The sequence below is a fragment of the Rattus rattus genome, chromosome 5, assembly GCF_011064425.1.
Source record: "Rattus rattus isolate New Zealand chromosome 5, Rrattus_CSIRO_v1, whole genome shotgun sequence".
Taxonomy (NCBI): Eukaryota; Metazoa; Chordata; class Mammalia; order Rodentia; family Muridae; genus Rattus; species Rattus rattus.
Window position 1 is genome coordinate 138,006,927 of NC_046158.1, and position 17,695 is coordinate 138,024,621.

Below are 17,695 nucleotides of genomic sequence, written 5' to 3' on the forward strand. Positions count from 1 at the left end.
TACCCCACCATCCTAAAACAGCTGGGTGGATAAAAAGATGGAGTGGCCTTTTGAAGACAGAGTCATAGTGTCAAATAGGTGGCAGCAGCATGGAGGGCTGGGGAAGAGTTCTTCAGAAGGCAGTATATGCTTTGAGTCAGCATCTGATATATGGTACAGTTTCTCCAATAGCCAGAATCCATGGGTCCAGGAATCAAGGGATGGGAAAGGGAATAGTTCCACTCACTATCACTCCTAGTGACTCTCTAGGAAAATTTTTGCTTCCTGTCCCTACAACTCTAGGTTCTTCTGGCCTAGAAGTTTTGGTTGCAGAGAGGGGACTCCTATGAGGAGCCACAACAAACATTCCATTGAACTGGAAACTCAGACTTCCCCTTGGTCATTTTGGGTTTCTAATGCCCTTAAACCAACAGGCTAAGAAAGGAATAGCAGTGTTAGGAGGGGTGATAGAGCCGGATTACCATGAGGAAATTGAATTGCCTCTCCACAATGGAAGTAAGAAGGATTATGTCTGGAGTGCAGGAGATCCCTTGGGGCGTCTCTTAGTACTGTCATGTCCTGAGATTAAAGCCAATGGGAAACTACAACAGTCTAAGCCAAGCAGGATGACAAGGGACACAGACCCACCAGGAATGAAGGTATGGGTCACTCCTCCAGGAAAAGAGCCAAGGCCTGTTGAGGTGTTTGCTGTGGTTTGAGGAAATACAGAATGGGTAGTAGTAGAAGTAGTTATAAATACCATCTAAGGCCACATAACCAGTTGCAGAAATGAGGATTATAAAGTAATATGAATGCTTCTGTTTTATTTTGTTAAGAACACATTTGTATAGCTATTAGTGCTTTCTTCCAATTTCTCTAATATCTATTGATATTTAAGTTGAGATATTAAAAGGATGTGTTTGTGCATTTGTGATTGTATGAGGAAAATGCGTTTGTGATTGTACGAGGAATAGTTATATTATATTAATCATATTCATGACCTGGTTATTTTTTCATGTACACACGAGATATTATTTGTGTTAGGTTGACAAGGGGTGGATTGTAGGGGCTACTCCTGGTCGTCAACTTGACTATATCTGGAATGAACTACAATCCAGAACTGGAAGGCTCACCTGTGATCCCGATCTTGAGGCTGGAAGACATAAGTTTCTGACCTGGATCTTGGCATGGAGATCTTGAGACATAGTGGCTACGAATCCCAGGAGACTAAGGCAAGGAGATCTTTGAGTTCAAGGTCATCTGGGACAAAGCAAGTCCCAGATCTGAGCATGGTGGTACCCACCTTTAATCTGGGCCACACCTTCTGCTGAAGACCTACATGAGGACATTGGAAGAAGGAAGACCCTCTCTTCTTCACTGCTTGCCTTGTGGGACTGGCAGCTGCTAGATCCTTGGACTTCCATTCACAGCTGCTGCTGACCATTGTTGGGGAGTTGGGGCTACAGACTGTAGGTCATCAACAGATTTCCTTACTATATAGAGACTACCCATAAATTCTGTGACTCCAGAGAACCCAGTGGGTCACAACCATCTGTAATGGTGTCCTCTTCTGGTGTGCATGAAGACAGGGACAATGTAACTCATATACACAAAACAAACGTATGTGGCTTGGAACTGAACTTGAGTCTTCTTGGAAGAGCATTGAGTTCTTAACTGCTGAGCCATCTCTCTAGCACACTGTTTCTCAGTCTTCCTAGTGTTGCAACCCTTTAACACAGCTCCTCATGTTGTGGGGACCCCAACCATAAAATTACTTTGTTGCTACTTCATAACCTAATTGTAATATAACTATCCAATATACAGGATATGTGATATGCTACCTCAAAGGGATTGTGACCCACAGGTTGAGAACCTCTTGCATGTCTCTTCCATTTAAAAAACATTTAGTGGTGTGTGTGTGTGTGTGTGTGTGTGTGTGTGTGTGTGTGTGTGTGCGGCGTGTGTGTGTGTTTATGTATGTGTGAGTGTGTGTGTATGTGTGTGTGTTGTGTGTCTGTGTATATGTGTGTGTCTGTGTGTCTGTGTGTGTGTGTATGTGTGTGTATATGTGTGTGTCTGTGTGTGTATGTGTGTGTGTGTGTATATGTGTGTGTCTGTGTGTGTATGTGTGTGTGTATGTATGTGTATGTGTGTGTGTGTAGTGTGTGTGTGTGTATGTGTGTGTGTGTGTGTGTGTGTATGTGTGTGTGTGTGTGTGTGTGTGTGTGTATGTATGTGTGTGTGTGTGTGTGTGTGTGTATGTGTGTGTGTAGGTGTGTGTGTCTATGTGTATGTCTCTGTGTGTGTGTATGTCTGTGTGAGTGTGTGTGTCTATGTGTGTAGTGTGTGTGTGCCTCTCTCTCTGTGTGTATGTGTGTGTGTGTGTGTGTATGTGTGTGTATGTGTGTGTGTAGGTGTGTGTGTCTGTGTGTGTGTGTGTGTGTGTGTGTGTGTGTGTGTGTGTGTGTGTGTATGTGTGTGTGTGTGTGTGTGTGTGTGAGTGTGTGTGTGTGTGTGTGTGTGTGTGTGTGTGTGTGTGTATGTCTATGTGTGTGTGTGTGGTATGTCTGTGTGTGTGTGTGTGTGTATGTATGTGTGTGTATGTATGTGTGTGTGTAGGTGTGTGTGTCTGTGTCTGTGTGTGTGTCTGTGTGTATATGTGTGTGTGTGTGTGTGTGTGTGTGTGTAGCTGGAGTCACCTAGCTCGTCACCTGAATGCTGGGATCAGAACTCCAGTCCTCACGGTTGCACACCAAATGCTCCCACCTGCTGAGCCATCTCTCCAGCCCCTATTTTATCTGTTTTGATTCTAAAATAATGTTGCATTGTATAGGTAGATCATATTTTATCACATAGCCATCATTGGGTGGGCCTTTTGTCTTTTCCTGCCCATTGGCTGCCATGGATAAAAAGAATATGAATATTTGTCATATTAGTGGAGACAGGAGTGGACTTTCTGGACTATCTGCTGACACATCTAATCTTTTCTTTTTCTTTTCTTCTCCTCTCTTTTTTTACTCTTCTTTTGGGACAGAGTTTTATGTAGCCCAGGCTGGCTTCATACTTCACTGTTCGGTGGAAGGTGACCTTGAACTCCCGATCTTTCTCCCTCCATCTCTCAAGTCCTGAGATTGTAAATCGTGGCACATGGTGCCTCCTTGCCCTGTTTTTAACTGAGCTCTCTTTTTATTCCTGAGCTCTAGAGTTCCTTATATATTCTAAACCCCTTACCAGATATAGATATAAGCATTCCCCCACCCCCACTCCATTCTGTAGGTCCTTACTGGTTGACTGGTGGTTACCATAACAAAATATCCTGGACTGATGGCTTAAACCGTGGAGATCCATTTTGCTTGGTTGTGTAGGCTGAAGTCTGAGATGAAAGTTGGTAGACTTGGGAGCCAGGAGGAGTGGCCACATGTCTACACCTTAGCATTAGAAAAGCAGGGAGGAGGATCAGGAGTTCAAGACCAGCCTTGGCCAGATAGCATGTTCCAGGCTAGCCTGAGCTATAGAGTGAAACTGTGTAGAGTAAAACTCCAGAAGCAAGTAGGTTAGTTTTCTGGCCCATTTTAAAGTTATTTCTGTTTGTGGTGTGAGGTGGGGGTAGGCTTCCTCCTTTGGCACGGGGCTCAGTTTCCCCGGAGCCATTTATTAAAGACTGTTCCTTCTCTGCTGAGCTGGCGCTCCTATGAAAGGGGGCTGGCTGCAGATGCAGAACCTACCTTCTATCCGGAGTCTCAGTTTCGTTTCATCTGCCTGTACGTTTGTCCTTACAGTTTTACCACATTGTTTTGATTGCTGTAGCTTCCTGGTAGGATTGAAATGAGGAAGCAGGGGTCCTCTGAGTTCAGTCTGCCTTCCCTTTGGGTGTATAGTACTGTGAGAGATGCCAGTGAACGGCACAACGCCCAGTTTTGGAACCCCCTACCCCGGTAAAGACTCTGTTTCCGGGAACCAGGCTCTAAGTTCAGTGTGCCCTAGAAGAGATACATGGTTTCCCGCCCACTCCCCCCCACAGCTCTTGATGGAAACATTCTGCTGAGAACAATGCCCCCCTGGGTTATTTTAAACTTCACTCCGAGCCTTCTCCACCTGCTCTGCCGTCTCTAATTGCTCCAGAATCAGCGTCATTCACAACTGGATTATTAATGAACTGAGGGGGAGCCTGGGGCATAGGAAAGGGGACTTCAGACTTGGGGGAGACTTCGAAGGACCCAACCTGAGGTGGGTTCTGTTGTTTTGAGACAAGGTCTCATGTGTCCATAGCCTGGCCTCAAATTCATACGTACGCCTCAGAGCTGGAATTACACGCGTTTGCTACCACACTTGGTACTGATACCCACTCAGGGTACTGGGGATTGAGCCCAGAGTTTTGTGCTGCTGCACAAGCACTCTATCTACTGAGCTATATTCCCTTACTCAACCCACAGGGTTTTGCTCCTCCAAGAAAAATAACTGAATGTATTGAGCAAATAGGAAATCGGGCAGGGAGTAGTGGCACACACTTTTAATCCCAACACCAAGGAGGTAGAGGCCGCAGGATCTCTGTGAGTTTAAGGCCAGCCTGATCTACATAGTCCATTCCGGGCCAGCCAGGGCGCTTAGTGAGATCCTGTCTTAAAACAAAAAGGAAACCAATACATTTAGACAGTGCTCCTGGCTTTATGAGTTCTATCGAGAGTGTTTCAAACAGGATTACCGAGGATCCCCGAGATCTAAATTGTGAATCTTTTCTCGTTGCTTTCCCAGCTGGTTAGCCCTGGGTGCCTCTGGCTCTAATCTGGAGGCTGGGAAAGTGCAGGAAACAAAGCCCTTTGTGGAAAAGAGAACCCCATTGTTCCAAAGTCAGCTTTCAGGGAATGTGGATTCCAGAGAATGTTTGGGATGGGGTTTTTCTCTTTGTCCACTTTCTCCCCTCTCCCTGGGGGGAGGAGCAATTTAAAGGAGCAACTTTCAAAATTAAATTAAACAGAGTTAAACCCATTGCCCTCAGGGAAAGCACACACTGCAGGGTCTTCTGTCCAGCAGCTGCCTTGGTTACATGACAGAAACCCAGGGGGTTTGGGTCTTGTTCTTAGCAGGAAACCTCAAGGAAGCAGCTGGGTCTAGATCCTCTGCACCTCAGCCGGTGACAGACATCAGCCTAGGCACGACCACTTCCTTCCTGGAATCCACGTCACAGGCCACAGTCTGTTGCCTTTTCTCAGCTAAAAGACCTATCTATATAGCCCTGTCCTCTAGATAAGGCCTGGCCAAGTTCGTGATATTTGGAGAGCCTTCTGACTCAAGCTTAACGTGGGAAGTTGACTTTCGGGCACTGACCCCATTCTGTGCCACTATAGGTAGGTTATTTTCCCTTTCTGGGCCTCACTGGGTCTGTCTGTCAAATGGGAATAAAATACCACCCTGTCTACTCCTTGTCTGTACTGGAGGTTAGGGGTGGGGCACAGTCAAGGAGAGCTATTCTGAAGCCCGGCTGTGTCTCAGCTGCTTCCAAATTCCTGCAGCTCAGAAAAGGGGTCTTCATCCCGAGGGTGCTAAGACCTAGACCTTCTTGTTGCGCGGTGACAAGCCCCTTGGGCCTGCTCGGGCCCACCCCTTTCCAGAGAGCTTAGGCTCCGCCTTAGGGGAGGAGTCAAGAGGCGGCGCGGTGGCTCACTACCAAGCAGAGCTGGCTCTGTCGCCGCACCACCAGCTGCGGCTCTGGGACCTGCGGATCCAGCCGGGGCTGGGAGCCGCCCGGGGCAGGGCTCGAGAGAGCGGGTGAGTTGAGTGGCGCCGCATTCCTCTCTGCACTCTGCGGATCCGGCCGGCAGGTGTCTCGGCCCCTTCCAGTCTGGCTGCTGGAGAGGGGTGCCTTGGCCAAGGGAGGGTGGCTTAAGATAATTGGGGAGGGGGGGTGCGGTGACGGTGGGGTGTGCTGGAAAGGTACCGAGGGTGCGAGGCCGGGGAGTTGGGCCACTGTCTCCCACGTCTCGCCCTCGGATGGGGAGGCAGGTCTACGTAGAGGGTGCATTGGCAGGTTGTCGACCAGGGCTGCAATGAGTGGATTTTGGGGGGCGATGTGAGGTCCGTGGTCTGTCTGGGCTACTGTCTGCCAGGGTTACAAGGCTGGGTGGTGAAGCTACAGAACACCAGACACCCTGGGCACGCGGTCTACGAGCCCGGCATGGGGGCGCCGCCCCCTCGCGTGGCGGCGCTTGGTCTGGGCAAGCAGCAGCAGCGCGCTGAGAGCGTTGCTCCCGGGGTGGGAAAAGTCCCGGAGGCTGGTGTCCCTGTGGACAAACCTGACCCAGGGCGGGATCTCCACCCCTAGAGCCTGTGGGTCGGTCTCGGTAGCCCCCGGCGTGGTGATTCCCCAGAAGGGATGCTCCCGGCCTCTCTGCCCGCCGCCTTAGGCGCGAGCTGCGGATCCCCGCGCCCGGAGCGCTCCACTCCTCGCGAGTCCCGCGCATCCGCTCCCGCAGGGAACAGCGCCCCCGAGCGCCCAAGATGTGCAGAAACGGCGCAGCCCTGCCCCAGAGGTCGACTGAGGGGTCTCCCACAAGGTCACGCTGAGCGCCCAGATCGCCCCGAGTGGGAACCAGGAGCGGGAGGCGCTCCTACCCGCCTCCGGGGTGGATGCGGACTCTCTTTCCTCTGCGCTCCCCTCCCAGCCCTGCCTCCTGCTTTACGGAAGATGCTGCTGATGCAGCTTCCAGTCCCGGGCGGATAATCGGGTCTCTAGGTGAGCTGTGACTATGGCCCTCTCTGCAAGCCAGCGGGGCGCCGCCACCACGGGCCAGGCCTGGGAGCCTTTGCTCCCCCTGGAATCTGAAGAGCAGGGGGAACAGAGATGAGGCTGCACAGCGCTTCCCAGAACGGAAAGCCGATGCTTGCGCGCCCATGTGATTACACTGCTCATAAAGGGCTCCTGTTCTTGCTGTCAGAGGCGCCCACCAGCTCCAGGCGGCCGGGAGCACCAGGTGCGGCCTGTGAATCGCCCTCTGTGGAAGACCCGGAGCCCAATAGTGCCAGGCGCCGTTTCCCTCCAGGCTATCTGAGGAAGGAGCTGGCGGTCGCCCCGGGCCCTCGGGAGTATGGGGGCGGGGGGACACTTCCCTGTGCGCCTTATCCTGCCATTTCCTGCAGCCAGTAAGGTACCAGAGGAGAACCGACCTCCGTTGGGAGGGAGCTCTTCTTTCCAGGCTGAGCTCGGCACAGCTCAGCCGACGACTTGCTGTCTGCTCGCGGGCCCTGCATTCGGTTCCCCATCTCCATAGATCTCTAAGAAGTGGGGTGAATGGTCGCTATAGGGTAAGTGAGAGAGGCCTCACGTGAAGCTCTTGGTGCATCAGAGCATCATGGATGACCCTGCTAGGCAAACCCGCCTTCAGTGAGGATTTGAGCGGGGCGTGTCCCCTAGCGAGGCGCAGAAGTGGAGCCCTGGTGGGTGGTTCTGCAGGGGCTGGGATGTGGGGTTCCACTTTTCCTCCTTCAGTTATGTCACAAAGAGCCAGCTTGTAGGAGGCGGTAGGGACCGGTGACTGCTTTCATCGTGCTGCCTGCTTGCAAGGCCTTTCCCACTCACATTCTCACCACCTTCTCTCCCACCTGTCACCCAGATCCCATCTTCTCTGCCCCAGTCCTTGGGACGCTGTGGGCAAGATGCCAAGCAGACCACTCTGTCAAGTGGACTCTACCTCCCACTGCCCCCGTCCCCCAACCCCCCAACTCTTCTCAACCTTTGGAAATGGCTTCCTTTAAAAAAAAAATCTTTTGGTTTCAAACTGATCCTCACTTGTGGCTTAGATGTCACAGACCACTTGGGAAAGTCCCCTTGCAATGGGACAATTCAGCCAAGTCTAGACTTCCTGGTTTAGAAGGACCAGGTAAGTAAGGCCAGTGTTTGGTGCCCACACAGACTTTGTACTCTGTGTTCGTGGAGCCCGGGAACCAGAGGAGCAGAGGTTAAATTCTAATCTTGCTGTTGGTGTTTTCATGAGCCGCAGAGCCAGGGGAAGCTGAGGCAGGGAAATGGTTTTCTTTAAGGCTATATGTTTCCTATAGAGCGCCTTTGAGCCAACTACTTGTCCTGTCTTGTGAAAATTTAGTACTAGAGCCTCAGGGAACTTGCTCTAACCAGCAGCAACCACGTGGACACAGGGCAGCAGATTGCAATGGTGGCCTGGATTCAAGTGCTGGGTTTTGATCCCCAAGACACCCTCTCTCTTGCGGACCTTACCCCTCTCCCATCCCAGCACCCTGTGCTCCCAGCCCCCAGCATGCTTGTTATGCTCTGGCAAACAGTGGGTCTCAATGGACATTCCAGACCAGGACTGCCCTTGTCTCAACACATCTTAGAGATCAGCTTCGGGGGAGGGGGGAAGCATGCACAAGCCTCTCACGGCCCGAAGTATCAAAACTCAAGGAAGCAGTATGAGTCTAGTTGAAATGACAGCTCTGAGCTGAAAAAGCCTTGGGACTCTGTGTAAAAAGCTCTTTCCAGCCCCTCCCCCTTTCTCTTCTGGGTGATAAGAATCCCATCGTGGTCATCCTCACGGGGCTCTAAGGACCCCTCGAGACCATAGGTCATAGATGTGCTTAATGGGGATGCTGGAAGGTAGGCAGAAGGGACTTTTGTTGGTGACACCTGTTTCTTTCTTTCCTCGGGTCCTCGTAGATCTTGCTCCCTCCCGGGCTACAGGGACTTAATACTTCTGCTTTCAGTTCTGGGGATACAGAACGCCTCTTAGCCTGTCTCTTGGGCAATGTCCTGGGAATTGGGAATCCTTCTGCAGGGAATCCTTTCTCCGGGGCCCTGTGTACAGACCTTGCACTTAGCAAGGGGTTGCCATAACCAAGGTCGCTCTGGGGGGTTCTCATCTCAGGGGAGAGGCAGGCCTGCAGACAGAGGGTCTGGTGCAGTCAAAGCTTCCATAATAAGAAGTGGGAACTGAGGGCACAGGAAATGCCAGGTTTGAACCATCACACTGTGCTGGACGGACAGAATCCTTTCCCTCTCAAAGAGGTAAAGTGAGCAGGAGAGATGCTATGGGTGAGGATTTAGCTCAGGGCTGTCCCTGGATGAATAAATGCTCACAGATGTTAGTTGCTATTATTATTAGTCTATTATTACCAATAACAGGTGGGCCACACTTACTGCGGGAGCACATTTGATCTCTTTGGTGGTAATTTTCCCAGGCGGTGGGCAATGGAGGGAGGGATGGGCACCCGTGCACGGAGAACTGCGTGCGTGCGTGCGTACAGGCTGGGAAGCTCCGGGTGGGAGCCGTGGGTGGGAGTCGCTGCTGGAACTCAGTCAACAGTGTGATGCAGGTCCCGGTAGGAAGGCCAGGGAAGGAGTCAGAGGTCATCCTGCCAGGGGCTGTGCACGGTTAAATGCTCGCTGACCCGAAGCAGCCTTGTCAGTTTTGCAGCTCTCTGCAAAAGGTTGCCTGACTGTAGTTACCCAGGAAAGAGCAGGATTAATTTCTGCACGGGAGGAAGAGCAGGGCTACTTTTATACCGAAGGGTTCTCTCTATTCCTTCTCAGTCTCTTTTAGCAAGCATAAAGCTTTCTCTCCTCCTTCCCTCTGCCTGACAGGGTCCCCCATGCCAAGGTCTTCAAAAATGTTCCATGCCTGCTCATCATGGTTGGATACGTATGTAATCTCAGCACTCAGAAGGTCAGGAGGCAGGAGGATAGCCATTTTAGGGATAGCCTGGGCTACATGATGAGACCTTGAATGAAGAAAAAAAAAAAGATTCTGTGTGCTGTCCTGTATGCGTTTCGTAAATCTCTAAGCTGGCTGCACAGTGTTTGGTTTCTGACTTTGTGTGCCCCTGGGTGCCGAGCGGTAGGTGGATCACCCTACCCTAGGTATGCTCCTGGAACCTGCCCTGACTTTTGGGAAATTCCTGAGTGCAGGTGACTGTGGGGGGAGGTGTTCCTGGATGTCTCAGAATCCAGGATGGCATTCCACTAGAGTCCCACAGATGTGCTTCGATGCGGGCGGTTTGTAGCTTGATTGATGGGGCAGGTGGTGACCAAGCCCTAAGCTGGCCCCAGGGAGGAATGAGTCTTTTAGGATGACCGCTCAGAATATCGTGTGACTATAGATCCTGCCTATAGACAGGAGGCGTTCGAGCACATGCTTAACTGTTTGTTTTTCCATGATGACTGTTTAAGTTTAGGGGTTTGAATTCTGATCCTGCTTTCCGCCAGTTCTTGGCAATGGTTCCGTTTCCGTGGGCCCCCAATTTCTCCATCTGGAAACCCAGACCACATATATTGAATATATAACGCACATATAAAGAATTCTGAGTTCTCCTAAGGATTTTGATCCGATGTAGAGTGATGGGTTTCTAAGGTTTGTGTGTGTGTGTGTGTGTGTGTGTGTGTGTGTGTGTGTGTGTCTCACTATGTACTGAGGCTCTCCTTGAACTCTCAGTCCTCCTATTTCAGCCTGGGTGTTGAGGTTATAGGGGTGCACCACTCTACGTGATTTGGCTTCTAAGCTGTTCATGATATTGGTACAATGTCCACTAAATTTTCATCCATGGCTCTGTTTGTACCATACCTAGAGTTACATAATAATCATTCTTCTTTTAGTTTCCTTTTTAAATTATTTAGGTTTTTTCTTTTTAGATTTACTTACTTGATTTTGTGTGCATGAGTGTTCGCCTGATTCTATATGTGCACCACAGATGTGCCCGGTGCTAGCAGAAGTCAGAAGGGAGCATTGGATCCCCTGGAACTGGAGTTACAGATGGTTGTGAGCTAGCGTGTGGGTGCTGGGAATCAAACCCGGATCCTCTTTCAGGGCAAACAGCGTTCTCAACAGCTAAGCCATCTTTGCTGTTCCCTAGTCTTCTGTTTCATTCACTAGACCCACAGTTCTCAGTTGTGAACAGTTCTGGCCAGTGTCTAGAGGTGTCTCTGTTTGTCAGAACCAGCTGGGAGGGACCTGGAGAAGACGTGGCCTCTAGTGCCTCGAGACCAGGAAGGCTATGGGATATTCTGCAGTGCATAGCACAGCCGCTCACAGCAAAAAATTCCAGGCTCCCAAACGTGAATAGCATCAAGGCTGAGATGGGTTACACTCGACCTTGTGTCCTCTGAGGTCAGTGGCTGTATCTAATTCATTCAGCTGTGTCCCCGGTTGTCAGAGCCAGGGAGACAATCCACATACATTAAAAGAATGAATGAGAACTTGGAAGGCCTCATGCACCCTGGAGTCCCGGGGGTTTGGCTTACAGGATGATTTGAATGGGCAGGAGAGAGATGAGTCTGCAGGACAACAGCCACTCGGTAATTCAGACCAAAGGCTTTCAGAGCATGCCTACTATTTTCCTTTGGACAGGTGCACGGGGGCCTGGATCAGCTGGATCGCGGCTGTATTACTGCTGCGTTTGCTTGTGCCAGACACGAGGCCCATCTAGATCCTCAGGTGGGCTGGGAAAAGGGGCCATAGGTGCTAACAAGGAACACCCTGTCAGCTGAGCTCTTGGGATCTGCTAGGCTGGGGCGTAGCTGCCATCAGCTTCCTGTTTTTTTCCCTTTCTGGTGGAATGAAGGAAACCCACTGAATGGCTGTTTTTCCACTGACATTTACAGCAATGTGATAGGCCTTGGATTAATGAGGTCAAGCTACAGTGTGAAATCTACCCGATAACTTGGAACCTGGCCAGCAGGAAGACATGCTTGTTTTCTTGGGGCTGTTTGATGTTTGTGAATGGCTTTGGGCAGGAAGCAGGGGTTATAACTGCTCAAGAGAGGGGTGTGCTTTATGCCCTGGGATTGTGGAGCTCAGTACTGCCCCTTTTCCTAATTTACTGGAAAAGCTTATTTTAGTGTGGACTTTGAAAAGTCCACAGCTCATTAAAGCAAAAATTCACTTTGAGTCAGGCAGGTTGATGATGACTGGGAACATGGACCATAGAGAGGATACCCCCACCCCTCACCCCCGCCATCTCTGCCTCAAGTAGAAGAATTCAGGTAAGCAGAGGGCTGCTGGGTATGTGCCTCAAACTGGTTGGGTTAGGAGTAGAGGGCGGAGTCTGGTTTGGCAGGGCTCACGCTTCGTCAGCTGTGTCTCTCACAGGCTCCTGGGACCCGGGGCATGCCACCCCCACTGAGTAGCAAGCATCTGGGGAACCCCGCGTCTACAGACAAGGGCTTCTGGTGTGGACCGCTCAAGCACGAATGAACGAACGCAGTTGAGCTTGCGCCTGTTTGCACAGCCATCTGCTGTGCTGGCGGCTTCCAGAGTCACAGATGTTAAGTGTGCCCAGGTCTGGGACCAGATGCGAGGGACAGGATGCTCGGGCTCAGGGAACAACGCAAGTAGCCAGAACTGGTGAGGCTGAGTTTACAGTGGTTCCAAAAGCACTTGTCCAGGGATGGGCCATTCCTGCGCCATCGGGTGTCACCTGGGGCTTTTTCAAAACCACAGGTCCCTGGGTCCTAGTCTATCCCACCTGTATCCCAATCAGTCCAGATGGGCTTCTGGGCATCTGCATTTTTTTTTTAATGTGCCAAGAGATTCTGATTCACAGCTGGCAGTGCGGGTGCGGGTGTGGGTCGGGGTGCGGGTGCGGGTGAGGGTGCGGGTGCGGATGGGGGTGGGGGACTGGTGTCATGTAAGTTAGTTGCCCTGAAGGACTTGGGTCCTGTTGCAGGGCTGTGTACAGCCCAGAGGCACCTGGCTAAAGGGGAACCTAAATCTAGCGCGTGCTTGCTAAGCTCTGCAGCCTCCTCTGCCTGTAGGGAAGGGCCTGCTGCTTAGCCGGTCCGTGAATGTGTGGTGCTTTTGAGCCTGCCTCTAACTCGTTGGTCCTCCATCAACCCTAAGTGGCGACAGTATCACTTACTCCGGCTCTACTGCTTGGGGATGCGAAGGGTAGAGATGTTCAATGACACCCCCAAGGTCACACAGCCAATAGATGGCAATTAGGGTTTGAATCTAGTCCATCTGGCTTTGAAGTCCTTGTCCTTGGTTATCACATGTGCTGACTAAAATCTCTGTCTCCCTCTGTCTCTGTCTTTCTGTCTCTGTCTCTCTCTGTCTCTGTCTCTCTGTCTCTCTCTCTTTCTCTCTCTCTGTGTGAGAGAGAGAAAGAGGGAGAGAGAGAGAGAGAGAGAGAGAGAGAGAGAGAGAGAGAGAGAGAGAGAGAGAGAGGAGATCCGAGCACCCCAGGGGTTGGTTCTCACCCTCTACTTTGCTGGAGACTGGATCTTGTTTTTTGCCAGTGTGTGCTCCAGGCTAGCTGGCTGGGGAGCTGGCTGAGGATTTTCTTGTCTGCCTCTTATCTCTAGGCAGGATTGCTGGGATTTCAGACATTCAATACCGGTGTTAATTTTTCTATGGGTTCTAGGGATCCAAACTGTTTCTCACACTTGTATGGCAAATACTGGAGCCACTGAGCCTCTCTCTGTCTCTTGTCTCTGTCTCTTGTCTCTTGTCTCTGTCTCTGTCTGTCTCTCTCTGTCTCCAACTGTCTCTCTGTCTGTTTCTCTGTCTCTCTATCTGTCTGCCTGTCTGTCTCTGTCTCTCTCTGTCTGTCTGTCTGTCTCTGTCTCTGTCTGTCTCTGTCTGTCTCTGTCTCTGTCTGTCTGTCTGTCTTTCTGTCCCCCACCCCCACCCCGGCTGGGGTGAGTGTCCTCTGGTCTTTCCTTCAGACAGGGAGGCTGGCAGTGAACTTGGCTGGCTTCAGGTGGTACCCCTGTCTCTACCACCTCCTGTAGTCACATATGCATGGCCACAATATGTGACACAGATGGTTCAGTACCGAGTCTGCAAAGCCACAGGATATATGGCTAGAAATAAACTCTTCCTGCCATCTTGCTGTTGACATGGGCTTCTGTGAGTCCTGGACAGTCTAGAGCAGAGAGACTGGGGGCAGAGCGCCGTATCGTTAAGTCTCAGGGATTGGGTCATTCATGTTCTTCCCTGGGTGGCTGATAATCATGGCTTCTTTCAGCATCTGTAGCCCCTGCTTCTGGTATTGGTGAGGCCCCAGTGTCTGAGGCAGCCCAGTGAGCTCTCAGTTCAGTGCCCCCAACAGAGATGGCCCTGTTTCTTGTCACCCAATTTTAAGAAAAAGCAAGGTAGGATAACACTGTCTTCAGCCTCCCTGGCCCTTCGTGGTTGCTGTCTAGAATTGCTGACATCCTCAGCTGTCCTATGGACAGGACAGAGAGCTGACGTCGCGGGATGGACACAGCTTCTTGTTTTATGATGAAATAAGAATGATTTTCAACGAGGTTTCATTTGGTTTTGTTCCCATTGACGTATAATGCACCTTTTTTTCTTATTGCTGTGTTTTATGCTTTGTTTTTTTAATTATAAAAAGGATACAAACGCATCATAAAACTCCAACAGTACAGAGATGTGGAGAGTGTAATGTAAAGCGAGAGTCTTCCCGGGACTCTCATCGACCCTCATTCTGTTGTTCCTTTTAGGGACTGGGGAGACAGCTCAGTGGGTCATAGTGCACACCACTCTTCAGGGCCCCAGGGTCTGAGTCCCAGCTTCCATATGGTGGCTCGTAACTTCCAGCTCCAGGGGAGTAGACACTCTGGCTCCCCTAGGCATCCCCACACACGTGGTACACACTCAGCATACATTCGCACACAGCGACAGACATGAATACATGCATATCTTTAAAAAAATGGCTTCACGTTGCGACAAGAGCATAATGTGCCATCGTGGGTTCTGCAGATTTTATCTTGGTGCAACCACTCTGAGCTCGCCCGTAAGCAGACGTCGTCGCCGTTTGAACTGGGTCAGCTCTCGATGACTTGCTTTCTCCGGTGTGGAAGCTGCCCATGCTTTCTTCCGCACTGGTGGTAAGCACTTTCCTTCTTAATGGGTACCAACCGAGGAGCCTATGTCGGGATGTTTTGCATCCCCCCCTCCCCTCGATCCCATTTTGGAATATTTTCAGATTCACAATGACATGCCTCACAGATGGGACCCAAGTCCAAACAAGAATTCATTTGTCGTCTCCTCCTCTTTCTCGTCCTCCTGGCTTCCCCTCCCCCTTTCCCCTCCTACTTTCTCTTTACTGGGATTGATCTGGGACTCATGAACATAGACAACCCTGTGTGTGTGTGTGTGTGTGTGTGTGTGTGTGTCTGCACATGCATGTGGAAGCCAGAGGTCAACACCCAGTATGTTGTTCCTCAGTCACTTGTCACCCTACTTTCGTGACAAGGTTTGTCACTCAGCTGGAGCTCACCAACTGTGTCAGATGATCAGCCAGAAGCCCTGGGGATTCTCTTGTCCCTGCTTCCTCATGTTAGGGCTATAGGCCCATATCGCCATGTCAGCTTTTATAGGGATGCCGGGACTCGAACTCAGGTCCCCATGCTTGGGCAGCAAGCACTGTACAGACTAAGTCATCGTCAACCCCTGAGAACCTGCTCTTAGGGTTTGTAACTTTGAGACAGGGTGTAAGTAGCCTAGGTGGTTTTAAACTTCTTTTCCCTCAGCTTCCCGAGCACTTGGGAGTATAGGCCTGTGCCGTCTCACCTGCCTTCATGTTTGTTTGCTTTTTAAGATATACACCGTCTACAGAGTCCGGAGGTGATCTATTGTGATACGGTTTAGCGCGCTGGGTTTGACTATGGTCTGCCACAGGTCAGGGTGGAACTATCCCATACGGCTTCACAGCAGATCTGAAAAAGCTCTGGCTCTTGGAGCACTTTGGATTTTGGATATTTCATTGCTCAACCTGTAAAATAGCCTGAGCCAGTAAATCAGATTTTTTTTGATCATTTGATGGCGCCTTTATAAAGATTGTTAAATGCCCAGGAGCTTCATTCCACTTGGCCTTCAGGTTAAATATAAAGTTAACTTGAGCCAGCATCCACCCTTAGGTTGAGCTCATCTCTTAGGGTTGGCAGATATGTGGTTAAACAAAATAAGTGTGAAACGGTGTCATTCAGGTCGTACCCTGGGGGTGCATGTCTAAGCCAGTGGCTACTGATCAAACCTAGCTTCATGGTCAGCACTGTGAACTCCTCAGAAACAACATGGACTGTATCCTGGAATGAGGTGGGTGACAGTCTCAGAAGGAAACAACTTGAAGTCAGCCATGATGCCTGTATCATCCCAGCACTTCAAAAGGATTGTGAGTTCAAGGTCAGCTTGGGCTACCAAGACTCTGTCTCACACCCCATAGGGGTATGGTGTGGGGAGTGGGCAGAGAGAGAGAGAGAGAGAGAGAGAGAGAGAGAGAGAGAGAGAGAGAGAGAGAGAGAGAGTGAGTGTAGGGGGAGCTCTTGATAGAGAACCAGAAAAATGATACAGCTACCTGGGGAGTAGGGGAAGGGGTAGGAAGTTAGGAAGGGTCAATTCAAACTAGAATTATGGTGGTTTCCAAGTTTACTGATGGGTTCATTGGAGAGGTTTTTCAGACCCCTCAGGTAAATTGGAAGCCTGAAATGATTTCTGATCCCTCCCGTGTGAGAGGAGCTAGCTATATGCTAGTCCAGAAAGACAGAGATCAAGAGACAGAGATCAAAACTCACACCGTTGGAGGTCACAAAGGTTGGATGTGGGCGGTGTGCTTGGCTGTGGTGAATCAGACGCACAGAGCAGTTGCCAGTGAGGAAGTGAGCATTAGAGTTCGCCCTGTGGTTTGTTGAGGGGCCTCCTAATGCAAAAAGAAGAGGCCCATCTACATGGGGGCCTCACCCAGCCACAGGCCTGAGCTAGACATTTACTATTTCTGGGCATGCATTTACTCAGTGGGGCCAGTTCGAGGCCGGGAGCAGCAACCCTGAAAGGGGTTGTGGAGCTCACCCACTTTTTAGGCTGTGGCATTGCCTGGCCCAGTATGCAGAGCTCACTGTAGAGTGCAGTGGAGAATGAGGCCCTAGTCCTGTTACTGCTGTCAAGCCCTGACTGCCAAGGCAGCTCTAACAGTCGTTATGAATGAAGGTTTTGGCTTGGAGAGGTGGCACACACACGCTTTAATGTTAACACTTGATCTACTTAACATGTAGATCTCCACGGATTTGAGGCCGGCTCGTTACACCTAGCAAATTTCAGGCCAGCTGGGACTAAATAGTGAGGCCGTGTCTCACAAAAATAACAAGAATGAATGAATGAATGAATGAATGAATGAATGAATGAATATAAAGGCCAGGAGATGGCACAATGGTAAAAGTGCTGGCTGTAAGAATGAGGTCTTGAGTCTGAATTCCCAGCCAGGCCTGGGCCTGCACACCTTTAAGCCCAGCACTGTGGGAGGCAGAGACAGGATTGTTGGCGTTTGCTGGGACCAGCCTTCAAGATCAGTGAGAGGGCCTGTCTCCAGTGAGTATGGTGGACAGTGAAGAAGCAGGATACTCGATGTTTTCCTTTGGCATCCATGGCTGGGTGTTCTTGCATACGTAACCCCATCTCACACACACATACACACACACACACACACACACACACACACACACACACACACACAGACAAAAGGTATACAGTACATTTTCTGAGGCCTGTTATGGGTGCTAAATCTGATACGGTAGGTAAAACACTCAGCTCGGGGCAGGAATGTCGTCTGAGATAATTCCAATGACAAAGGCATCATTTCATCATGGAGTCTGTTCTCTGCGTTGAGCGTATTCTCATCCTTCCGTGTGCCCCGGGTTCTGCAGAAACATCTTGCTTTAGACCTTCCATGGAAGTAGCACTTGCTGCTCCAAGAAGCAACAGGGAGGGTTGCC

General features: G+C 50.5%; 1 protein-coding gene across 2 annotated transcripts in view; it reads left to right on the top strand.

The window, feature by feature from the left end:
• Positions 1-5,276: 5,276 nt before the first annotated feature.
• Positions 5,277-17,695, top strand: part of Ppp1r16b (protein phosphatase 1 regulatory subunit 16B) — a 94,604-nt gene continuing 82,185 nt past the window's right edge. Inside the window, exon 1 of one of the 2 annotated variants that reach the window (XM_032904659.1) lies at positions 5,277-5,324. The gene's annotated coding sequence lies outside the window, so the exon portion shown is untranslated. Of the gene's footprint in view, positions 5,325-5,657; positions 5,746-17,695 lie in introns of those variants that run through there. The other variant, XM_032904658.1, reaches the window with a different exon arrangement.